The 26,380-nt window shown below is 37.9% G+C and overlaps 2 protein-coding genes across 7 annotated transcripts in view; one reads left to right on the top strand and one right to left on the bottom strand.

The window, feature by feature from the left end:
• IMMP2L (inner mitochondrial membrane peptidase subunit 2) overlaps positions 1–26,380 on the bottom strand; it is a 1,052,378-nt gene that overhangs the window by 505,176 nt on the left and 520,822 nt on the right. The window lies entirely within an intron of this gene.
• The window catches only part of LRRN3 (leucine rich repeat neuronal 3), a 34,444-nt gene continuing 18,587 nt past the window's right edge, over positions 10,524–26,380 (top strand). Inside the window, exon 1 of the mRNA XM_002712044.6 lies at positions 10,524–11,038. The gene's annotated coding sequence lies outside the window, so the exon portion shown is untranslated. The remainder of the gene's footprint in view (positions 11,039–26,380) is intronic.

Below are 26,380 nucleotides of genomic sequence, written 5' to 3'. Positions count from 1 at the left end.
AGGAAGTGCAGGAACATGATCCCCATACACACACACACACACACACACGAAACACACAACACGCTCACCCCTAGAATATGAGAAAAGAAAATGAAGGGAAGAATTCGTGTTGTCCGAATAGAAGATAACAGGATTGTAAAACAGACTTGGTGACAACTTTAACATTTACAGCTGGAAATTCAGCAGACACGGCAATGTAGGTAGTTGCTACAGGAATCCATCTATTCTGTCAATCATACTAGCTGTAATAATTGGCTTTCATTCTTGAAAACACTTTCCCTGAACTAAAAGGAATAACTCCATGAATGATCACTAAAGGATTAGACAGAAAACTTTAGCTCTGGGGTTTCTGTTCTGTTCATCAATGAAGAGAGAGAATCAGATAGGTATGATAACAGCCACCTTTGTTCTCCAATTTAGTAAAAGTCAAGCAAAAGTGACATAAAATATTCATGAAAAATCAAATGACTTTTTAACTTCTAGATGTGCAATATAACTAGATACCTAAATATTTTACTGACAAAAAAGTTTGCTTTTTCTTCTCAGAAATCACTGCCTTGATCTCTTACTTAGGCTTAAGCAATAATTTTCATTAGCTCACCTTTGCAAAAGCATCTATGTGAAAACCAAGACAGTACCAACAGACTCTGCATAAGATCATTGCATCAGGAGCAAATTGTTACCTCAGGCTGTGCCATCATTTTTTTTCTAAAGATTTATTTATTTGAATGGCAGAGTAACATAGAGGGAGGGAGAGAGAGAGAAACAAAGTCTTCCATCCGCTGGTTTACTCCCCAGATGACCACAATGGCCAGAGCTGGGCCAATATGAAGCCAGGAGCCAGGAGCTTCTTCCAGGTCTCACAAGCAGGTGCAAGGGCTCAAGGACTCTGGCCCTCATCTACTGCTTTCCTAGGCCATATCACAGAGCTGGACTGGAAGTGGAGCGGCGAGGACTTGAACTGGCGCCCATATGGGACACTGGCACTGCAGGCAGTGGCTTTACCCATTATGCCACAGCACCAGCCCCAGTCATCTTGGTTCTTAATTTTTGTCTAGAATTAACACATAGCTTCCATGTCATCTTGGTTCTGAGAGTTAAATGTTTGCCTAGAACTTAGAGGCTCTTAGTAGAGTTATATGAACCAAACTATGTTTAATAACTACTAATAAAAAAGATGAAAAGGTAGAAGAGATCAGCAGAGAAAAAGGCCAGTTCAAGAGATGCACTCTATTCTCTCATAATTAATAGCTCTGCTATGAATAATCTTATAAGTAACTGAAGTCATCAATCTGACAAAAATCCATCCCCTCAAGTGTATTCTCTTGATTTAGGTTTTCTTTTAAGTAAATGATCCTCTGGTTTTACTCAAATCTTTTGAATAAAATGAACACACAGAAGGGAGCAGCAACTGATTTCTTTAGTCACTCAATGACCTCTTAATATAGTAAGTGTACTGTTGCAAATACAAAGTGATTAGGACATAGTTTCTGTTTACTATCTAGGCACAAACAACTCAAAACCAAAATACATTCTTAACAAAGTATATTTGATAGAAAAAAGCAAATTTAAAGAGTAATAAAAGAAGGTAAGTCTTTATTTTCATGGAGGTGGGACAGCCTTTCTAAAGGGCAGGATTTTATTTTTGAGCAGAATCTTTGTAGAACTGGTATGCTTATAGAGCTATGAACATCTGACATTGCAAGATGATATGTTTAGGGAAACGACGAAGCACTGAAAATGGCTGATGGATGAGACATGCTGAGAGTGAAGAATAGACTGAAAGACTAGACAGCAATACAGGGGACATATCAATAAAGTGTAATAATTACCAATATGAGAGTGTGATCACACAGACATTGGTTTGGTTGCCAACTACCAATGAGCAACTATATGACTGCACACTCAGCCAGACTGTCTCAGTTTTCTGATCTGTAAAATGAGATTAATGATTACATAGTAGCCAATATAAGAACTAAATGATACAATTCAAGAAAACCTCTTAATGGACTGACACAACATGAGTTCTCCATGAATGTTATCTACTATTATTGTTGTTGTTGGAATTGAAATTTTAATGATTATATTGTGGATGGAATTGAATAGCAAGTTTAATAGGCTAGATAACCTACTAACCAAGAGAGTTCTAATAGAAGTAAAGGACAACTCTGGAGAAATTTCATATCTTATTTTTTAAATAATGACTATAATTTCTAATAATAAAAATTGACTGTAGAAAGTTTGAATATTTTAAAACACTATAAAGAGAAAAATCACCCATTATCCAATCAAAGAAAACTAGTATATTTCTTTTCTTTTTTTTTTTAACTTTTATTTAATGAATATAGATTTCCAAAGTACAGCTTATGGATTACATTGGCTCCCCCTCCCAATGACTTCCCTCCCACCCGCAACCCTCCCCTTTCCCGCTCTCTCTCCCCTTCCATTCTTATCAAGATTCATTTTCAATTTTCTTTATATATTTCTTTTCAATTATATCTGGCTATTTATCTGCTTTCTATGCTATGTAAATATTTTATTTAACAGATCTAGATCATGCAAAATGCCTAATTTTACGTTCTGCTCTTTAGAGTAACTGTAAGAGCAACTTTTCTCCCCCACATGGCTAGAGGAGGGGTTAAAATTCCATTGTCTGAGAAAAAGAATGGAGAAAGGCACAGAGAGATGCCAAGATAAGAGATCTTTTGGACCTGAAGAGAAAGATGAAGAGAAGAGAAGGAAGAATGGAGAGACAGATGGAAAAACAGAGGTTTATCCCTTTCACATCTGACAGCTTTCTTGTTCTTGGGTGTAAGTTTCCTAGTGGTAAAATACTTTTGTTCTTCAAGTGGAGTCATAGCCTTCATTGAAAATAAGACCTGGAATTCAATAAATAAACATTTCATTTTTTCTATCCAATTATATTTTCCAAAATCCCTTGGAAAAAGCAAAGAAAAATTATGACCCAACTTGATTTAGTTCAACATTCTTAACACTAACCAATATTATTCACTTTAAAACATGTTTCTAACTTAATAGAGAGAAAATCTACTAAGAAAATTAGACTAAAGGGTACAGATGTCTGGTATACAGGTTAAACTGACTATATCCCATTTCAGAGTGTCTTGGTTCGATTCCCAACTTTGGCTCCCAATTCCAGCTTCCTGCCCATGTAGACCATGGGAGGTAGCAGTGATGGCTCAAGTGGTGGGCTCCTCATCCCTCATCACCCAGATGCGAGATCTGCATTGAGTTCCCAGCTCCTATCTTTGCTCCAGCTCTGGCCATTGTGGGAAATTTGGGGAGTGAACAAGTAGATGGGAAGCCCTTCTCTCATTCACTTCCTCTCTAATAAACAAGTTATTTAAATACACAAAATAAGAATTGGAATACAGAAGACAAAGTCACTGAAGACCTTCCTAGCACAATGTTAGACCTCGTCATCAGTTGTTCAGTCATATGTGCTTAGCTTTCTTAGTATAAAAACTCATCTTTCCAACTAGGCACAGCATTTCTTCAGAGCTCTATTTCTCAAATCGTGACAGCAATAAAAATTCTATCATCAACACTGAACAACCATAACTATATAAAAGCACCCACTGTCTAGTGCATAAAATCCACTCCTTTTTAAAAATAGTATTTTATTTTTGGTGTCCCTTGTTGCTGACTACATTGAATTGGCTGGCAAAGCCATCAATCAAGCATTCATTTATTTTAGAAATGAATATTGAGAGCCTCGTATAGTGGAAATAGCCTTAGCTCTGTAAGTAGACAGAGCTGAGTTCAAATTTTAGCCTCATTATTTAATAGTTTTGTGACATTAAGCAAGTAACCTAATTTGTTTCAGGCAATGTTTCCACACTGTCAAACTGGGATAGAAATATCCATGTTAGAAAAATGTTGTGAGGATTAAATGTCTTTAAAAACACATACAGACATATGTTAGTATTCAACAAATGTTGCTTTCTCCACTTTTTTTTCCTACACTGTGGAACTTAAAGACATAATAAGACATACACCCCCTCCAGGAGGATCCTGAAAACCAGAATAACAAAAAGGTGAAATTATAGAAATGATTAACACACCAAAAGAGTGGTAAACTATCAAATTGATAAAGATGTTGTTGTGGTTGGATCAGAAATTACATCTTGTCACAGAGTTGGAGAAGAGTCCACAAGGAAGGTTTATTTAATGTCACTTATTTTAGGGGTAGGAGGACGGGCATGTGGCTTAGGGGATTAAGCCAGCTTTGACATACACACTCCCCAAACTGGAGTGCCTGGGATCAAGTCCTGCCCCTGCTTCTTGTCCAGCTTCCTGCTAATGTGTGACCTGGGAGGCAGTGGACAATGGCTCAAGTACCTGGGTTTTCACCACCCACATAGGGGACCTAGATGGAATTCCTGGCTTTTGGCTTCAGCCTGGCCCAGCCCAAGCTGTTATGGGCATCTGAAGAGTGAGCCAGTGAATGGAAGATCTCCTTCTCTGTTTCTCTCACTGTCTTTCCCTCTCTGTCACTCTACTTTTCAAGAAGAAGAGAAACAGGGTAGCCATGTAAGAGTCAAGGGGGTGGAGTGGAAGGTAGAAAAGGCATTCAACATGAGGAGGAAAGCCAGAATCAAATGTGGTAAAGAGGAAGCAAAAGAAGCAGATGACGATAAAAGTCACCATGATGATAATAATGACATAAATGATGACGTCCAACATTCTTCCAGGCTTACTATATTTCAGGCATTTTTCTAAGCTCTGTGTGATATTAACAACTTTAATGCTTATACTCATCTTAGCAGTAAAACAAAATGCACAGATGCACAGAGATACTTAACATGAAGCTTGGGATCCCAGAGCTAGAGGTAACAAGGTAAGAATTCAAACTTAGGCAGTCTAGCCTCAGGTCCTGAAGTCCGCTCACTGTCCACACCACTTTTCTAACAAAAGCACACAAGAAAATAATACCCAGGAGTTGATGAAATAACAACATGCCAGTGAAAATTTAATACATTCAACCATTAAATACATGAATATTTATTGCACCCCAATATTTTCTTATTAGATGGTGAAAGCAAAACTCTTTAAACATAATTTAATGTTGTAATTATTCCTTTATGCTTTAAAATAATTTCAATGTGGTGCTGGCGCAGTGGCCCACTTGGGTAATCCTCCGCCTGCGGTGCCGGCATCCCATATGGGTACTGGGTTCCAGTCCCAGTTGCTCCTCTTCCAGTCCGGCGCTCTGCTGTGGCCTGGGAGGGCAGTGGAGGATGGCCCAAGTGCTTAGGCCCCTGCACCCGCATGGGAGACCAGGAAGAAGCACCTGGCTCCTGGCTTTGGATGGGTGCAGCGCCGCCCATAGTGGCCATTTGGGGAGTGAACCAAAGGAAGGAAGGCCTTTCTCTCTGTCTCACTCTCTCACTGCCTATAACTCTACCTGACAAATGAAAAAAAATTTTCAATGCATTTTCATTAAAACTGAGTACTTATTTGGGAAACCCTACAGCCTTTTACTACAATGCAGTTAAGATGCACATTCATGCAGTATGGTGGGTTTGATTTGCAAAGTGAAATTTCTCTGAAGTTTTAGTAGACTTTTCAAGAAAAAAAAATTGAGAAAAAGAAAAAAATAAAGGGAGGAGGGAGCGAGAAAAAAGAAAAATAAAAAGCCAAGAACCTGTCTACTCTCCAGTAGATGATAAGGTTATATAGTGGAGAAATTGTGGAAGATGGGAGGGGGCTCTATTCCAGGCTGTCTTACAACATCTTTCTACACTTAAACTACTTTCTTGACCTAGAACATAAGAGTTCCAAATCCCATGTTCTCACTTAATGACCATTCACTGTACTAATTCAGAAGCAATGAATCCTTACCACACTACAACTGAATGTCTGCATATGGTGCTTCACAAAATAGATGTGACTGCTAAAATAACTTTCCACACATCTTTTGGGAAAGCCACCTTTCATATTCCAGCAGATCACGGACCTCCTTGATACACGACAAAAGCACCTGAAATGCACACACTGATTGTACTAAGCAGCCAATGCCCTTGAAGCGGGATGGAACTGATAGCCAAAGGACAGAATCTCATCCTTCTCATCCAAAGCCTGTGTTGCTATCTCTCCCACGCTGTAGTCCCATTTGTAATGCTATACTATTAAATTTATAAAAATAAGTAGTAAATGTTTTTGCAGCTCAATTCACAATAGCTAAGACCTGGAACCAACCTAAATGCCCATCAACGATAGACTGGATAAAGAAATTATGGGATATGTACTCTTTAGAATACTATACCGCAGTAAGAAACAACGAAATCCAGTCATTTGCAACAAAATGGAGGAATCTGGAACACATCATGCTGAGTGAAATAAGCCAGTCCCAAAGGGACAAATACCGTATGTTCTCCCTGATCGGTGACGACTGACTGAACACCAAGAGGGAAACCTGTTGGAGTGAGGTGGACACTATGGAAAATGGTGGCTTGATCAGCATAGCCCTGACTGTTAATGAACAACTTAATACATTATCCCTCTTAGTAGTTTTTTTATCTGTTCTACTTAATATGACTGGTTTAGATCTGTAATTGATGCACAGTTATTCTTAAGTGTTGAAAATTAACTGAAATGTGATCCCTGTTGAACATGGTGGTGGGAATGGGAGAGGGAAGAGATGTATAATTTGGGACATGCTCAGGCTGACTTGCCCCAAGTGGTGGAGTTGGAAGCATACCAGGGGATTCCAATTCAATCCCATCGAGGTGGCATGTACCAATGCCATCTCACTGTTCCAGGTGATCAGTTTCAGTTCACAGTTGGTCATGGTGAAGAGACTGGGAGTCAAAGGGAGCACATAGACAAGTCTAGTACCTGCTAACGCTAACTGATGGAGTAAATAAAGGGGAGAGTGATCCAACATGGGAAGTGAGATACTCAGCAGACTCATAGAATGGCAGATGTCCTAAATAGCACTCTGGCCTCAGAATCAGCCCTAAAGGCATTCGGAGCTGGCTGAAAAGCTCATGAGAGTATTTCAGGCATGGAAAGCCAAGACACTCTGGCAAAAGATCTCTGCGAGTGAGATCCCAGTGGAAAGAACAGGTCATCAAAGAAGGAGGTACCTTTCTCTGAAGGGAGGAGAGAACCTCCACTTTGACTATGACCTTGTCTAAACAAGATAAGAGTCGGAGAACTCAGAGGGCTTCCATAGCCTTGGAAACTCATGACTGGAGCATAGGGAGATTACTGATGCCATAGACAGGAGTGTCAATTGGTAAAGTCAACAACAGGAGTCACTGTGCACTTACTCCTCATGTAGGATCTCTATCCTTAATGTGCTGTACATTGAGATTTAATGCTATAACGAGTACTCAAACAATATATTTCACTTTGTGTTTCTATGGGGGTGCAAACTGTTGAAATCCTTACTTAATGCATACTAAACTGATCCTCTGTAAAAAAAAAAAAAAAAAAAAAAAGAAATTATCAATTCCCAACTTGACTCTCACTGGGATTAAACATGACAATAGGTCTGCTCTGATTTCATCATCATTTAAAAAAATCATCTATTATTTTTCACTTTATGTTTCTGTGTGGGAGCAAACTGTTGAAATCCATACTTAATGTATACTAAGCTGATCTTCTGTATATTAAGATAATCGAAAATGAATCTTGATGTGAATGGAAGGGGAGAGGGAGTGGGAAAGGGGAGGGTTGTGGGTGGGAGGGACGGTATGGGGGGGAAGCCATTGTAATCCATAAGTCGTACTTTGGAAATTTATATGCATTAAATAAAAGTTTAAAAAAAAATAAGTAGTAAATGTTTTGAGTTTGGCATGGACATATATTAAAAAGACAACTGTAGAAACAACAATCTCATTCCCCATCCTCCAAAAAAAAAAAAAAAAAAGTGATCGTTTAATGAAAACAACTTCCTGAGAAATAATACAGGGCAGTTTTTACAATAGTATGCCTATCTAACTAAAGTTAAACTTAAAAGATTTTTCTTAGAGTAAGACAGTGAAACTTCAAATACAAGACATGATTGTTACTTTCATGTAAAAGCCAAAAAAGTAGCTTAATCATGTATCTGTTTGACTATCACAATGTACCTTCATTGTGAGAGTGCATTATACAAATTGGCTTGATTACTGCATTTGTCAGCTATGCAATCAATACCAATCAACTAAAATGAAATACTTAAGGAACCATGAGATAAAATTAAAATTCCTTTTTCAAATACTTTTCACCATTTTAAAATAATTCTTCCATATTAAGGAAATAAATCCTACAAGTATTGAAATGATTCAAGATATATTAGAAATTAGAGATGAAGAGAGTAAAATTAAGAGGTAAGAATAATAATTATTACCATTATAGAAATACATAAAGTTATACATAGATTCCAACACAACATTCCCAGCACTCAAGCATAATCCTTAACAATAGGTTGATGATATTCTTTCTGTGTAAACACGAAAGCATAAAGAATAAAACATTAGGAGTTGTTGCTGTGGCACAACAGGTGAAGCTGCTGCCTGTAGTTCCAGCATCCCATATGGGCACGGGTGCAAGCCCTGGCTGTTCCACTTCTAATCTAGCTCTCTTCTAATGTGCTTGGGAAAGCAGTGGAAAATGGCCTGAGTGCTTGGGCCCCTGTACACAAGTGGGAGACCCAGATGAAGCTCCTGGCTCCTGGCTTTGGCCTAGCCCAACCCCCGTCATTATGGCCATTTGGGGAGTGAACCAGCAGATGGAAGACTTCTCTCTGTGTCTCTTCTTCTCTCTGTGTAACTAACTTTGTCTTTCAAATAAATAAATACTTTAAAAAAAAGAATAAAACATAATAACATTGTGAAATGAGGGTCAATCAGTTATTTGAGAAGCTAGTTTTGTCTTGAATTTATTTTAATCAAACATTTAATTCAAATAATTTGAATAAATTTTTATAGAAAAAAGCATTTTGAAATTTTTTACAGAAAATTACAGACTGAAACTATTGGTGGTTAATTTTTTAAACTTATTTATTTATTTGAATGAAAGAGCAACAGAAAGAGAGAGAGTTCTTCCAATTGTTGTTTTACTCCCCAGAAAGCCCATAAAACCAGAGCTAGGCCAGGCCAAAGCAAGGAGCCAAGAATCCACTGGGATCTCCCATGTGGGTGGCAGCGGACAAATCACTTGAGCCATCATCTGCTGCCTCCCAGTACAGCATTAAGAAGAAGATGGATCAGAAGCAGAGTGGACAGGACTCGGCTAGGCACTACAATATGGGAGCCCTAAGCACTGGCTTTTCCAGCTGTGCTGCAATGCTATCTCCATTTGGTGGTTAAAAACAAAGCTAGAGCTTTTAAAATTCTCTGGTATTATGAGATAACAACTGCAAACAATGGGTCCATGTGATTGCAATAAACATTTGAGCAATTAGATACGAAGCTGTTTTTTTGTTTTTTTTTGTTTGTTTTTGTTTTTGTTTTTGTTTTTTTTTTTTGATTTTTTTTAAGGTTTTTTGGAAGTAAATCTGATGTCATTTCTTTTTAATCCACTAGAGGGTAGTATCTCTAAACTAGGGCTGGAGTCATGAATCCAGCCTGCTTTTGACCTGTTGATAAATTAATCCTCATGTAACATTCTTCTCAACAAGATGTTTCTCTAGTACACTAATTAAGATTCTGAAACATGCATTTTTAAAAACTGCTTTCTGTGTTTATCTTGAGATTGAAAGAAACACACTGCTATGCTTCTAAATTTTCTAAATTTCTGGAAATTCATAAAGTGTTTTACATATATGGCTTACAGAGTATATTTTCCTCTTCAACACACATTCAAAATTAATGGGTCTAAAAATAAGGAGGAGTCCTTTTTGAGGAGGAATTAATTTATAATAGTTGAAATATCTCTTTAGAGTATAAAACATACATCCAAAACACACAGATACACATACAAACCATCCTCTACTTGCACCCATTTGGAGGTGTCTGGCAGATGTATCACATCACATAAGAAGCAGTGAGTGAATATAATTAGAAACACACCTTTTTAAAAACTACATCTTCAAATGCCAGTGTTATAAACAGGCAAACATATACTTTATTTTTAAAATTCTGGTCCAGATAAGAAATGTCATTGCTATAAAAAAAAAAAGTGCTATTGAACAGCAAGCACATATGCTAAATTAAGTGGGATCTATAGAGAACCAAATGCCACTCAAAACAGTTTCAAGCTGCTCTTATTAAACGATGCAACCATCCCTGAACTTTGCACAGAGGGACTACCAGGCTTGAGTCTCTATCAGGTGTTTCTAATGTTTGGGAAATCCGCATTAGTAGTGTGCCTTGCCTGTTTCCAGAGTGAAAGCACAGTTAGTCTGTACGACGGTTAACTTAAAAATGGGAAAACTTGGCAAAAATTCCCAATGTCCCCCTGAAGAAAAAGAAGAAGGAGGAGGAGGAAAGGGAAGGAAGGAAAATGATTCCTCGGAAAATATGCAAGCCCGTTTCATTTATTTGTATCCTAAGCAGCAGTGTCATCGAACAGACAGGTTGTTTCAGCCAACCAGACTGGAGCAGCTGCGAGTGCTACATCCTGGCAGTCTGAAGCGATTGGCTCCTCTCTGGGGAGTGGAGGGTGTTCAGTTATTAATGACCGCTGAGCAGGCAGCACCATGTCAGTGTGACAGCTGATCGGGTGAACGATGCACCACTAACCACCATGGAAACAGGGGGAAATAAAACCAGCTCACAGGATCTCTCTTCGCTGGATTGAGAGCCTCAGCCTGCCGACTGAAAGGAGTTCCAGGCAGAAGAGAGAATTCTAGCTGCAGCCGCCTGCCTGCTTTTATATTTTAGAATCCAGAGCTAAGGTTGCTTGTATGTGTGTCTATCTGTAGCACATATCTGTGTGCACTTTATTACACACACACACAGAGATGTGCACCTACTGATACCTGGACAAGAATACCACCATGTGATTATGTCAACCAAGGAACTGAGGAAGCCAGCACACAGGGACACTGGAGGTGGTCTGGCGCTGAAACTGCTTTTGCAAGGTAAGTTGAAAATACCAATATCTATTCAACGTGCTCTATTTCTTGTTTTGCTGATGCTGATGTTTTTACGTCTAAATTCTCCTTTGAGGTTTTCTCCTTGTCTGCATTCTAAAAGCTTTTTTTTTTCCTTTACATTTTACTTTTGAGAGGAAATTCGCATGCAAAACCCCTGTGGCTCTGTGTGTGCCTAGCTGTGTTAGTGGGATTCTCCAACATGCATTTTACTAGCTTGAATGCCTATCAGAGGATGTGAGTGGGAGAGAAAAGGCAGTGTTGGGAGGAGGAGAAAGAGGAGGGAGAGAGAAGAGAAGGGGACAGTGAGAGAGAGAAAGCTGGAGGTTGGGGGGGGTGGGGAGGAGACATTAAGGAGAGTCGGACAGGAAAAGAGAGCAGAGAGAGAATGTGTGGCGGGGGATTTTCATTTTTCTTCACATCATTTGTAATGAAAAGCAGATCACACACCGTTCTGTGTTTTGGAAGCAACCCCCTAAGTGGGGCATTTTTGTTCCCTTTCATCCAATGGATGGAGATGAAGGCAAATGTTGCTGCATGTCAAGAGCTAAAAGCCCTAAGCAGAGTGGTGGAATGAGCATATCACAAACAGTTATTGAATTTCTGCCAGGCTACATCTTACGGACTGGGGTAAACGACTTCCCTTTAATAACATCTCCTCGCTGGTCTGAAGGAACAGTGCAAATTTGTGATTGCTAATGCAGCTGGAGCTGCCACACTCTAGGTAAAAGGATCCCATGAACCAGAAGAGTTCTAATCTTCTTTGGTAATTAACAGGATCACAGCAGGATGGCTTTAAAGCACATTTCCTATTTAAGAAGATTGTTTGTTCAAACCAACCGCTATATTCCCTTCGCTGTGGTTGAGCTGGATGGCTTATTGCAGCTCTAATTTATTCATTTTTAACAATATGTCCTTGTTTCCGAGCCTCTAATTTTAGTGAAAGCAGGCTATGAATATGAGTAGAGCCTTCCGAATTCAGTGGAAAAGGGAAAAATCAAAAGGGACAAAGTAAAGATTCAAAATACCTACCTAGAAAATAGTGTGCCCTGGTACTATAAATACTACTCAGCTCCTGTGTTTTTTCATCTGCAGCTTCAGAAGCAGTGCCTTTGAGACAGAATTACTCTCAGGAAACTCGAAGAGTGTCCTGGGAGTGATGATTCACGGGGTACAGTGTTGGTTAATTTTTACTTGCAGTCTTGTAAAAGGAAGCCAGCTACTTGGGCACCACCAAACAGAGGATGCTCAAAGAGGCATCTGCTACCCCCTTTACTGGGTCCTAGGAAGGCATTAAAACAAAGCTAGTTGTTTGCATTTTGTCTTCTAGAACTCTCTCCCCTCTTCCTCTAGCTGAACTCACCAAACAGCTAATGGAGTCTGTTTCTTTCAAACTGTGTGTCATGTTTTCCCCCCACAACCGTGATTTCAGTGTTGTTACTGGTTTCTGAGTTTATAATATAAGCCCAAACCAAAAGACAATCACCAGCCACTTAGATCCTGCCACTTTCCCATAAATGTGTCAAAAATGAGTCAGTTTACAATATGCAGCGTAAGAAGTCAATTAATTCCAATGACCTTTGTAAGTAATGACAATAAAGCAGCCCTGACAATATGCCAGTGGCTTCGATTTTCCCTCTGTAAAATGAACAAGTTTAAGAAGAGGGTTCCTGCTCAGAGTGAAAAATGAAAGGTGCCGAAGCATTTGCTGGCAATATTGGCAGCCTTGCTCGCTCTGCCTCAAACACCACATGCAGTCTATAGGAAAAACAAAATGATTCATTTCAAAGAGGAAAAGGTGTTTTGTTTGCTTTTCTGCTATCCATTAGAAGTGCTGCTTCTAAACCAAGCCAGATTTGTTATTTTTGAGGTATCTTCTAAGTTCTAAACCAAGAGGAAAGGCTGGAAGGGGATACGCAACCTCCCAATTTCAAACTCGAATATAATGTAGCATTGCAGCATTGATTTCAGTTTGTTGTCGACCTCATCCAGGGAAACTTTTCATACGAAGCACACACATTCTTAAATCAGGCCCAGCCTAAATTTTAAATTGGAAATCAACGACACCCAAGTACAGTGGATAAACTCTTCAACCTTAGTCAAGGCACACATTTTGTGTACTACAGAGATCAGTAATGTACCCACTTGTGTCTGAGAAATACAGTCATGCCAGGCCCCCAGTGTTGTCACTTCGTGTATGCCAGTGGGTTTGGTTATTTTATCAACATATGTCTACCAATGCCAGGCAATGGACATACAGGCATGCCTAGAAGACTTAACCATACATAGTCTCCCCGAGTCCTGTAACTCTACCAGGAATAACAGCTTTCTGGAAAGACAAGCTCCAGAGGACCAGCTTGTCAGGGTGTCACTTGTCACAGGCAACATGCTGAGTTAGAATGCTGATGAGTAGATGGAATTTTTTCCTTGGTGGTGCTAGTGGTTGCTGTTGTTAATGGCTTAAAAGACAATATTACCAGTTTTCTAGGCCAGCAATTTAGGGACCTATGAAGAAAAGGCGACCAACTTATGAGTCATGACTGGATTTCACTGCTTCTTTGTTCTTTCACAGCTATTGCTTTTGTCATAAAATAGGTTTGATGTTTCACTCCCTCCCCCTCTATTTTTCAGGTGTAAAATTCCTGGGTAATATGGCATTGTGGTATTCACTGCAAACCAATTAAATTGATCAGGAAGGTTTGTAAACTGAGTTTTAGAAAAACACTTATGTAAGTTAAATTTTATGACTGGATTGTTATTACTTAATTAGCAGTCTCTGAAGATGGTCCTGGAGGAGGCAGAGGAAGCTGTTGGTGAATCTGAAGGGGGAAGCATGCTAAAAAAAATGAGTCCCCACTTCTCTCCTCAGTAAGGATGCCCCCAAAGAATAATTTAAAACATGTGGCTCCAGTCGATCTAGAGAAACACTTGATGTGTCTTCAGTCCACTTAACTATTCCTTGTGGACCTGGTTATGGGCATTTAGCTACTTCGGTGTCACTCGTTGGTACAGGAAACTAAATAAAGCAGGTGAATACTAGGTATATCCTGTCAGTGCTGTCACAGGTAAAAGCGCCCTAATTATAGCTATGTGATGAGTACTTAGGAAAGCTTCCCTGTGTATCAACTACACACAGGTCCTGCTCAGAGCTCAGTGAATTTCTCCAGGCTCCTTCTGATGATGTGATGTCTAGTTAGACACCCAGGGAGTTAGCAGTAGAACATGATGGCATTTTTCCTTTGGCCACAATGCCAAAGGCTATCCAATGTTAATGTAAACAGAGGAGGTGATGCCAGAACATGGGAAAAAGTAACAGGAAGAAAACAAATGTTTTCCTGAATTTGATGGGGGGAGGTGGGGAGGAAGAAGATCTCAATAGATGCTAATTTGAGGTGATTTCCAGATTAGTAAAGGAGATTTAATGCTCATCTCAGTATAGCAGCTACCGGGCCATCTATTATACTTGCATAATTGTCAAGTTTGCGTACAAATACCAGCTTGCTACCATCCTAATTAATCTTTAGGCCATGAAAAGGGTACGGGAGGGCTATTTTTTAAGACACTACATAGCTTCAACATGGAAAAGGGAAAAATGCTTCCATAGAACAGTTTTTGAGTTGAAAATGACTTTTAGTAGCTACTCTAATATGCTCATTTGATAGGTGAAGAAACTGAGGCTTAAAGGGTATAACATCTTTATAATGGAATCTAATATATATTATTATTATTTTAAATTCATCCAACTATTTCTTGGAGAGGCCCAGGGTAGAATACTCAGAATGCTTTCTCTAGCATTTCATTAAAGATATGCCTCCTCTATCTTTCAAAGATAACAGTGATAGTAATAGTAGTAGTAACAGTAATAGTAATAGTAACAGCCAAATACGTTAAACCATAATTTATCTTTTGGATACAGTCCACCATGTGCCGTCATAAAGAGTTACGCACTGTTATTAAAATATCTCAATAATAATATCATGGAGTTTCACAAAGATACTCCACAACTTTACTATTTTGATTCACTGCAAATACTTTAAGGCACTTAACACATGTCCTCTTTATCCACCTCGTCCATTCTCAGTATCCTTGCTTGGCTTATACTAACTCTGGAAAACAATAAATATATCCTCAGGTTAGCAGTGTTCCTTTTCCTCCAACTGCCTCATCCTGCCTTACGATTTTGTTTCCAAAGTTAGAGTGAGAGCCCTTGTAGGCAATGATAGGCTTCCATAGTTTCAAAGTCCTCTATTTTTCCTTTTGGCAAACTGCCCTCTGTTTGTAAATGTGCTCTCCAAATTTTGCTTAACATAATAATAATTAACTGACTCAAAAATTCTGGAGATGGAAAAGATATCTACAAGAATTTTGAATATGTGTTTACAGCTCTACTGTTTACAGAGCATGTTGATCCTCACAGCAACCTTGGAGTTCAGATAGTTGTGATAATCATCTTTCCTTTACGATTGGGGAGTGAAGTTCTGTGTGGTTGTAGACTTGCAAAGATGTGGAGGGGCAATGATTTTCCTATGCCAGAGAGTAGGAGATAGTATGGGTATAGTACTCATCACTGTATTTGCTATTTCTGAGCAAATAACAAATAACCCCTTTTCCCTCCTTCCTGAACTCACATCTAGTAACCCTTGCCCTTCCAATTTCTTTGTTCTTTGCACAACACCACACTGTTTGCAGCTTACTTTCTGCAAATTAAAATCTCTATTATTTAATTTACATCACAGCTAAGGCTATGCCCAAATTAAATAAGACAAACACAACTAACATCTATTCTTAGAGAAAAAAAATTGTATGTTGTTCTACCTACTCGTCCATATGTTTGTCTGACAGCATTAGCACTTCGATAAACAGATACTTGGCAAAGATCTCAAAAACTGGATAAAATGGGATGAGTCAGTTACTCAGAGATGCTTCCCAGTTGCTGAAAACTCATGGGCAAAGTATTCCAAGTCATAGGAAGGAGCATCAATGGATCTAGTGTCAACATAAAAGCAACTTCTTTGGTATCTCCTTCCTGGTTAGTTAGTCTTGAGGAGAAAATGACACACAAAACAAATCAAAACTATCAGTCAATCTGTATACTGCTAAAGCCAAACACAGGTAAATGTAATTACATGGTTTTGAGAACCATTTCTAGGAGAGATGTTGACTTTCAAAAAAGTAAAATGCTCTTTGAAATGAATAAAAATTCCTAAATGAAATTTTTTTCCGGAAGTTTGTTACATGAAGTTTTACTTCCAGAATATGATGCGTTCCACAGATCATCAACTGCTCTATTCAGGGAGGGAGAGTAACCATTTGCATGTCTACATCAGAATAAAACACAAATAAATTAAAGACTTAGCATCAAGGGGGCACTATTTTCTATTTCTAGAAGCCTATACCTCTGGAATCCAGACGATCTCATAGCAATTCTTGAATGAAAAACATATAAAATGCCTATTATAAGGTATGAATCTAGGCTATATTTATCCAACCAATTTGTCATGTGAATAGCTGAACTGATTCACTTACCAAATCCATATAATTTTATGCTTGTTCCTCATACTGAAGTTATCACCCACATATTTTTAATGCAAACATGACAGTTTGTATAGGTGTTGAGGAGAGTGGTAAGGTGATGTTCAGCTAACTTTTTAAATCAGTTTGTCAAACTACCACTTCCTTAATCAGTCACTTTATTTTTAATGAGGAAACATATTCCATGTAAATATCAAAGTCTCATTCTACATTTATGATAAATTATATCACAATATACTATTGTAGGACAAAATAGTCAAAGAAATGAAGACAAAATAAATCCTATGACATAAATTAATGTAACAGAAACTATATGCTAAAATTACATCATCTCTCTTAGACAATCCTTTACTGGCTAAAATGATGATGATATTAACAATTTTCATTTATCACATCCTTATATTGCTGTGTTGAACATTATGCTAAATACTTAACTGCATTTTCCCTTTTGATTATAATAGCCAAATGAAGTATTATTAATTGCATTTTACAAATGAGAGAAATAAGGTTTGGGTAAGATAAGTAACTTGGCACAACTAATTTGTAAAGGTAAAATAGGAATAGGAACTTCGGTCAGTTTGCTTTAAGCAACATACCTTTGTGCATGAGGCAACACTGCCTCTCATTGGTACTGCCTACATACAGCCAGCCCAGAAAGCCTTCTAGGATTCTGACTCTCTATCAAAATATAATAACTCCATTTATAATATCATACTGTGAATTCTGCTCATACTAGAATATTATCTCTGCAGGATTCATTCATACTTTCTTTTTTTTTTTTTTGTTTCTGAGAAAGGTGTAATGATTTACTTATTTACATTTGAATATCATATCCATTAAATTAACTAAAATAATTTCTGCAGTTTGGTTCACAGCCAGACCAATAAGCTGACAGTATTCTTCTTTGCATATTTTCTCATGTAAAATCCAACATGCATCTTTATCTGAAGTCACACAGTACCACAGCAGCATGATGGAAAAATGCAAAGCCTAGCTCACAGGTCTCAGGTTTCACTGATGATAACAAATCTGCTGTGGATACAATTTCAGTTTGTGGACCCTTTTTTTCAACTTCCCTGCATTCTAAAGCTCCCTTTGTTCTAAAAAACGAAGATGGAAACAGTGTGAATAGTTTACTACTAGTATGATCATCAATTTTCAATGAAATTCCTCAATCCTCGTCAGTATTAATAAGCTCCTAATTGCAAAGTTAATGGATGAAAGCTATAATTCGTTTTTCAAACTGAGCATGTTGAGACAAACTTACAACTTCAGCAGAAACATTCTACACCAGCTGCTTTTAAAACTTCAGCATTTCTCACCAAGTGACCTCCTCAAAGGGCTACCAGGGGAATTTTTCAATTTGATTGTCCCACATAAAAGCCGAATGTGAAATTAAGGCAAAAATGTTACTGAGGATTCCCCCAATGATTAGAGAGTTCATGTCCACATAAGTTTTCTTCTCTAGCTGAAGCCTTTTTTAATTGTACATAATTGGAAAACTGAAAATTCAAATTTCAGTTTATAAAATGTTAAAAAGTTGTACATTATAAATAACCTAATTCAAATTGTCACTTATATGCCCATAGTCAATTAATAGGAATTTGGCATATTGAAAAGGAAACATGTATGTATGAAACCACAAATAAAACTAAATAGCTTTATCTGTGATGAGCTATATCAAATTCACTTGGGTATGTGTTTTCTTTTAGCAAATTATTTTTTGTTTTTACATTTTTTATTTATTTTCATTTTATTTGAAAAGACAGACAAATCTTCCACTCATTGCTTCACTCCCCGCTTCACTCCCCAAATGCACGCAATAGCCGGGGCTGGGCCAAGCCTAGAAGTCCACCCAGGTCTCCCGTGTGGTTGGCAGGAACCCAAAGCACTTTAGTCATCGTCTGCTGCCTCCCAGAATGCTCATTAGTTAGGAGTGGGGGACTCAGGACTTGAACCAGACATTCTGATAAGGTAGGCTGGAGTCCCAAGCTGTAACTTAAGACCCTGAACTCCCCTACCCCTGGCTACTCAGTTGTTTTTTTTTTTTTTTTTTTAATTTTTAAATTTTTTTTTTTGACAGGCAGAATTAGACATCGAGAGAGAGAGAGACAGAGAGAGACAGAGAGAAAGGTCTTCCCCTTTCTGTTGGTTCACCCCCCAATTGGCCGCTACAGCCAGAACATTGAAGCAGGCATGCTGCGCCGATCCGAAGCCAGGAGCCAGGTGCTTTCTCCTGGTCTCCCATGAGGTGCAGGGCCCAAGGACTTGGGCCATCCTCCACTGCACTCCCGGGCCACAGCAGAGAGCTGGCCTGGAAGAGGAGCAACCGGGACAAAATCCAGCACCCCAATTGGGACTAGAACCCGGTGTGTTGGCGCCGCGGGCAGAGGATTAGCCTAGTGAGCCGTGGCACGGGCCTTGGCTACTTAGTTTTAATGGAGTATCTCAGAATCTCTGGGAATGAGATCTAAGAACCCCTAGAGACTTTTTTGCATAAATTTTCAGAATTAGTAGGTAAGGATTAACATTTTTTCCCTGTCCATTGTCTGCCATTTTTGTTTCAGGTTTCGTAAAAAAAAAATTTGCAATAAATAATCAATTGCTTGATTTTGTACATATGAATATAACAGACATGCTGTACTGTATTTTTTTTTTTCCTAAAGAAGGTTGAGAATAGGGCATTTCTGTGTGATTTAGAGGTAAGGTATTTGACTGAGACATTCAAGTGGATGACCTTAGTTAATGTCTTACAATGTAAAACTGGGGGAAATGTAGTCCCTACCTCTACTATCTTTAGTATAAATAGGTACACAATCTACAGATGCTTCACTCTTGGATGATGTTTGTAGGGTGGATGTGACTTGTCCTTAGGAAGACTACCTCCCAGAAATGAACAAATCTGTATTGCTCACGTTTTTATAAACTCTAGCTTTCTTTATTTTTTTTAAAGATTTATTTTATTTATTTGAAAGAGTTACAGAGAGAGGCAGAGACAGAGAGAGAGGTCTTCCATCCGCTGGTTCACTCCCCAGATGGCCGCAACGGCTGGAGCTGCGCAGATCCGAAGCCAGGAGCCAGGAGCTTCTTCCAGGTCTCCCATGTGGGTGCAGAGGCCCAGGAACTGGGGCCATCTTCTACTGCTTTCCCAGGCCATAGCAGAGAGCTGGATCAGAAGAGGAGCAGCCAGGACTAGAACCGGCGGCCATATGGGATGCTGGCATTTCAGGCCAGGACATTAACCTGCTGCGCCACAGCACCGGGCCCCATACTCCAGTTTTCATATGCTATATATTTCATACGAGACTCAACAAAGGTCACTCAGAAACTACTACCTACATATTTAATGTTTGAATTCTACACTGTCGATTTTCTTTCATATGCCACTGAATAATATAGAGTCAGAACTGGTGTAATAGAATCCCTAAACTGGGACTTTACAGACACTAAGTCACTTGCTCAAAGCAACACCACTATTAAAGGCATAACTGGAACCAAAAATCAAGCAATTCAACCCTTGCCTACTGAGTATTTCATAGGACATTAAGTGTGATTGCAGAGATTAAAAAGATTCCTCTTATCAAATAATTCCTTTTAAAGCACCATGATGACCAAAGGTTCCCAAAGTCAAACCAACAGAGAAACTCCACAGTGAGTTCTCTGTGGAGGGCTCACGTGTGCACAGCCTCTGAGCTGGTGTGGTTTGGCAGAGGCCCAGATCTCTATCATCCAGTTTTCCAGATGCCTCTTTAGATTGGCATTTTATTGACAGTAATGTGTTGCCACTGCTCTGCATCAAGCATAATAATTACCTGGGTCTGTGGTTTTTAATTTGTGCCCTAAAGTGATTTTAGTTGAAGAGTTGTTTTGCTTTTTTTTTAATCAAGCATAAAAAAGAGAAAAATATATCCAATGGAAACTTACAAGTAAAATAATGCAGCCATAGACATAGCAAATTTTATATTCGTCAAAGTCAAAGAAATAGACTGATTCAACTCTATTAGAAACTTCTATTCCTCCTGGATATTCCATTCCAAATTGAAAAGGCTCTGAAACCACTCAGCCCTAATCCTCTCTATGGCGGCCATAAAACACTTAATAACACATACAGGACAATCAGAATCCTTGAAATGATAAATCTCATTGCAAATTTATTTTTCAAACTTTTAAAGAGCCTTGTTGTAAGTTTTCTCCCAGCAGAATTCACAGTGTAGGGCTCAAGCCCCTGGGTTACTAAAATACAATCTTAAAGTTGCTTATGATGATATGTTCTTCTTTAAGACCCCAGAGTTCCATTTATCATGACTCCATGGAGATAAATTTCATTTCTTTCCCATTTGTACTCTCATTAGCACTTCTTGAGCATACTGATGAATGATACCAAAATTAAATTTAAGCAACTTCCATGAGAATTTGTTCCCCCAAAAATGTATCTCAAGAAGTAACAACTGCCCTATTCCATAATCTTAAAAAGCCTTCATTGGCACATTTATGGATTTATAGTTAGCAACTGTATCTGCATTCCAATTCCAAGAAGTGTATGTGTTCCAATGGGCACAACTTTCATAAGTATACTGGACTTTTTAAAAAAAATTGCCAACTATTAATAGCTCTTACCAATCTATATAAATATTTAATTAAGTCTAGCTATACTTACTTGTACTTGGTTTCCAATGACTTTTTCTTCTTCTAAAAATGTCACATAAGTAAGATGACAAACATTGTAGAACACTCATAATTATCTTTACAGAAATAATCAGAAAAAAATCTACTCAACAAGTACATTTTCACAATCTCTTATGGGAAACAAGCTCATCTGTCCTTAAAGTAGCTCTACTTTGCTTTGCCACTTCTCCTGTTCCCATATTTCCACCTCAAACTAAATTTAAGTTACAACAATTTCTAACAAATTATCAGAGTGATGATTATTATCAATCTCCTAATGATAAACATTTAGTGATTACTTTCTATGTCTCTGGTGCAGAACTAAAAAAAAAAAGAGAGAGAGAGAGAGAAAACCCTTTTTTATTTGTACTAGCAAATTTTAAAGCATTTTATTCAATTTCTACAACATCCCTAGAGGCCTACCTTTTATCACTCACTCTTAGTAGATAAGGAAACAATGACATGGTAGAGGCAGAGTGAGAAACCAGAATCCATGTTTGATCCCTTAATCCCTAGGCTTCCTCTGAGTGTCAGAAAGCAAAAGAGCAAGACAAATCATTTGCATTTGCTATTTGAGAAATGTTGGGGTTAAGCATAGAACAAAGTGGGAACACTGACAAAAGACACTCCTGTATCACATGTTTAGGGTGAAGCTACACCTCTATTTTCACTGCACTAGCATTAACACTCCCCACATCTCTGTGTTTGGGCCTATATTTAGGCAAGCTTTTGGAGAGCCACATTTGCTAGAGAATAATCTCTACTGCTGAGGGATTTCTTCCTTCCTTCCTTCATGCATGCACATACTTGCCTCTACTTTTCAATCTTGAGCCAACTTTGCAGAATTGCAAATGATGAAACTCAGATAGAGAAGATCAAAGCCATACAGTCTTCTTTCTCCCACGTCCCCTGTGTCCCATTTTGCCACACATAGATAGCTCATTAATCCACAATTAATTATTTTAAAGAATAAAACAGTTTCTTCTGTCATCTGCTTTAGATGTACCCAACATCACCTTTTGTTCTAGAAATGTTCTCACTTCTGTCGTTGGTGCTCCAAATTATATATTTTAAGTATCCATAAACTGTCAGTTTAGCAACTAATACTATCACTTCTGTTGCTGTTGAGATCAGTTTTAAAAAGGATATGTGAAACTACTCAGTATGGTTGCCAGCAGATTTTTAAATAGCGTTGACTAAGAGAAGAGTCTCATCATCAATCCCCCTAACTACATTTTTTTCAAGTTTTGACTTTTTGAAGCAAACGCTAAAGACAGGCTATTCTTTTTTAAAATGTAGAGAAAATAAAGTTTGTTAGTAGGGATGAAAAATGTGAATATCTTGTCAATGGGTCACAGGAGATGAGACATTAGCTTATTCACAGTGAGCTGTAAGCTGAACTTCTCATCAAATTAAAAATACACACACAAACATCTAGGCTGTCACTCCAAGGGCAAAATCTATTGAGAACAAGAGGGTCATGACTTCTAGAACATGAAGGAAGACAAAGACAGAAAGTAGAGTGAAGGGGACTGTTACACCCATGAGAGGAAGAAAAATACAAGGAAGCAAAGGGGTTTGCAGATGTCACAGTTGATGGACCTGAGTTGGCTCCAAAATATGAGTCGACTTGTAAGAATCCATGGAGCAGAGGCAGGACCATAGACTTCCAGAAGCCCCCATACTGAGCTACTTCTATTTCCACAGCAAACAGCTCAATGAGACAAAGATACTTAAGATCCACAGATTGCAAATATGTGCTTCTAAACAAAAGAATCACAAAAACCTTTTAAAGTCCCCTTTAAAATTAATTTGATAAGCTAAAGAATCCACGTGGTGATGTGCTGAAATTACAAAACAGACGCCAAGTAACATGCTTGTGCAACAACAACCTTCTGTGAATCTGACATCTAGGTATCAAGTTAGCATCATGTATGAAACTCAGGAACCATGCAGCCCAAGAATGGAATACTAATTGTGACAGCACGTTGAAAGAAACAGAACAAAACACCACCGAAGTATATAAATTGACCAAATGAGACTGCATATGTTACTATGTTCCATGACAACAGAAACTTATTGACTGACAATTTATATCTGGTTTGCTCCCTTATTCTGCAAATCACAAAAATGGGTTGCTGTGGCAACTGCCACATGCTATTTAGCTTGCTGGGAGAAAACAAAACCCCAAAGAGTACCTCTAAGGCACAAATACAGCTTGGGTTTTTTATTGTTCCTCCCACCATAGGAGAATAAATCTCCTGACAGTAGGTCTGTTTTCTCATAGCTTTATAAATGGGATTCTTTTCTGTTGTTTAAATTTATATTGTGTATACTGCCAATTTACACAAATGGAAAAAAATCCATACAAATATAAAAGAGATAGATACAGATTGAGACACATGAATGTGATACAGTCATTGTCTTTTATAGCATTCTCATTTTTATCATAGACAGCTCTTTTAGCCAATTTAATTCCACTGATGTATGTATCAAATCCATGCATGATACTCCTGGGAATATACTACAGTTCAATTCTTAATGCCTCAACAAGGGCAAGCTTATTTTTCTGCACCACAAACAAGTGCAAGTACAAATAATTTCCCTGGGAACACATTCTTAATCTCACCGTAACATACAACATTGTCTGCTCGCTAAGAAGCCACCCAGGACCTTAGAACACCAACACTGGTGCACATTGGGACAAGCCGATTATCACTGCCATGTCCAATAAAGTGGGAAGATTACTCATCCCCTACCTAATTACTTCTCTATTATAATCTTGAAAAAAAAGAAAAATGAGGAAAAGTATCTGGAACATTTACAGCCTTGGATATAGAATATTAAACCTCAAGTCATTGTTCTTATTCAATGCCAGATCTCCAGTTAACGATCTGATGTGGGAAGGGGAACTTAAAGTCTGTAAGGACACTGATTTTGAAAAAAGCTCTTTAGGAAAAAATGGTGCACTTCAAAATCAACAGACCAAAAAAAAAAAAAGACATGTCCTCCACCATCACAACTGCCTTGGAGAGCCTTCTCAGAACTTCTTACCACTCTGGGCTTCAGTGAAGGGCTCGCTATTTTGAGGCAGGAACCCCAGGGGAACAAGACTGGTGAAATGTGATTGCTAAAAAATTCTCAGAACTTAGAATACAAATAAGAATATAACAAGAATTAAAGTCTCAGTGTGTCAATGTATTATGAATCTGGGATGCTAATAGAATGGCCCTTATGGATCTGGGAGAGCAAAGTACCTGACTATACACTTTATCAGTCTTCCTGTTTACCAATTAGTCATACCAAGGAACTGGATTCAACACACAAATGAATTTTTTTTCCACTTTTCCTTAGGCAACAATAGGGAACAATCAATTTAAAAATAATTGGAGAAATTTGTGTTTTGTTCAGAAGAGTAAAAGAAAACATTCATCCAACAGTACCACATAGGATCATTTGCTTAATAGCATTTCTAATATATTATGCATTTATTCCATCTACTTCTTTCTATATTAAAATGCAAAAACAATTACTCCCGATATAAATCCTAGAAAGCAATCAAAGTTTCTATTAAATCAGAGAAGAGACAGTTAAGTTGCAATGTGATTTGCAGATGTTCATGAATAGACAATACTTATAATTTCTCTCACTAGAATATGAAAAAGAAGGTTGGTAGATATTCAGTAACTCTTTCCATCCTTGCCTCCCTCCCTCTCCTGCCCTCACACTTCTTCCTTCTCTCCTCCCTCTCTGTTTCTTTCTTTTGAGATAGAATTTGAAGAAGAGTTTTTACTATGAATCTAATAACTTAAATTATGGAGGTATGGAAATTGCGTTATGTTACAATACTAAGCATACAGCAGGTAGAAACTCCTTTCAACTTTCTGTTCAATTAAGTAATCAGTCACTGAGAATATGTGAAGTTTTCGACTTCTAGCTCCTTTGTCTCTTAAAAAAAAAAGCCGGTACTTCTTTGTGTACTTATATTTTATATTAAATCCATTTCTGTTCATTAAAAACAGAAAATAAACACGTTCAAGAAAAAACAACTGAATGTGAAGGAACAAAAAAAAAAATCTGCGCCTGTATAACAAGTATTTTGTTTTTTTCTGTCTGAATGGAACTTTTAAAATCCACATGCTTTAATTGAGGCACTACTGAAGCAATAATCTCAAATATGAGATTCGATAAATGTGTTTCATGCTCTGATTAAATGTCAAGGCCACAGATTTGTTATTTCAGATCTAGTGAGCAGTAATTCTGTTGGATAATAATGAACTCCCTAAGATTTATTTGCAACACTCAGCTGTCCATTTCAAAGCAGTGAGTCACACTATAATATTTCCAATTCTGCTGATAATATGCTCATATTATTGAATCTAGCACATGAAGCTTTAATTTATAAAGTAAACTTTACTCACTTCATATGTGCTTCCTGGACTCTGAGATCTGCAGAAACTCAGCACCAACAATATTTGCCCAATCTTGACTCACAGCAGATATTGTTTGTATCAACTATTTTTTCTCAACAGTAAGAGAGTGTATTATGAATTTCAGTACAACAAGGGAGTTTCTTTGCCATAAATTGCACTGTCTACTGTATCACTTTCTGGTACAGATCTTTTACTCCAATGTAGACTTCACTAAAGATGCAAACCTCCCAGATGATGGAATGGACTACTTCCCATTTGATCACTATTGGTTGGCAACAAGCCAGGTCTGGCCTCCAGCCACACAAAATCGATTTTCCAGGGGCCTTTTCTCAACACTTACACTCAATTACCTGAAAGTTTATTATTGCTCTTTTTGTTATTGCTGTTATTATTACATTTTACATTACTTTTTTAAAGTCTGTTACTTCCAGACATTACAAACATATTTTGACCTAATTTACATGGTTTCCTGTGTTTTCCAAGAAGAAATGCCACAAATTTTAAGTAAAGAATATGTATTTCTTATGTCCTCATTATATTATGCTATTACTATAGATGCACATTAAAAAATCAATTGAAAACCATGTCTTAAGTCAAAACGATAACAGCAAAAAAAATATAGTGTCTCCATTAGTTCTTCACCATAGATTTGTTCAAGATATTATGAGACTACAGGTTGAATTAGAAGTACTTTTATTAT

The sequence above is a fragment of the Oryctolagus cuniculus genome, chromosome 3 (genome assembly GCF_051225735.1).
Source record: "Oryctolagus cuniculus isolate XC-2025 breed Fujian yellow rabbit chromosome 3, ASM5122573v1, whole genome shotgun sequence".
Classification (NCBI taxonomy): Eukaryota; Metazoa; Chordata; class Mammalia; order Lagomorpha; family Leporidae; genus Oryctolagus; species Oryctolagus cuniculus.
This window is presented reverse-complemented; position numbering and strand designations above follow the sequence as displayed.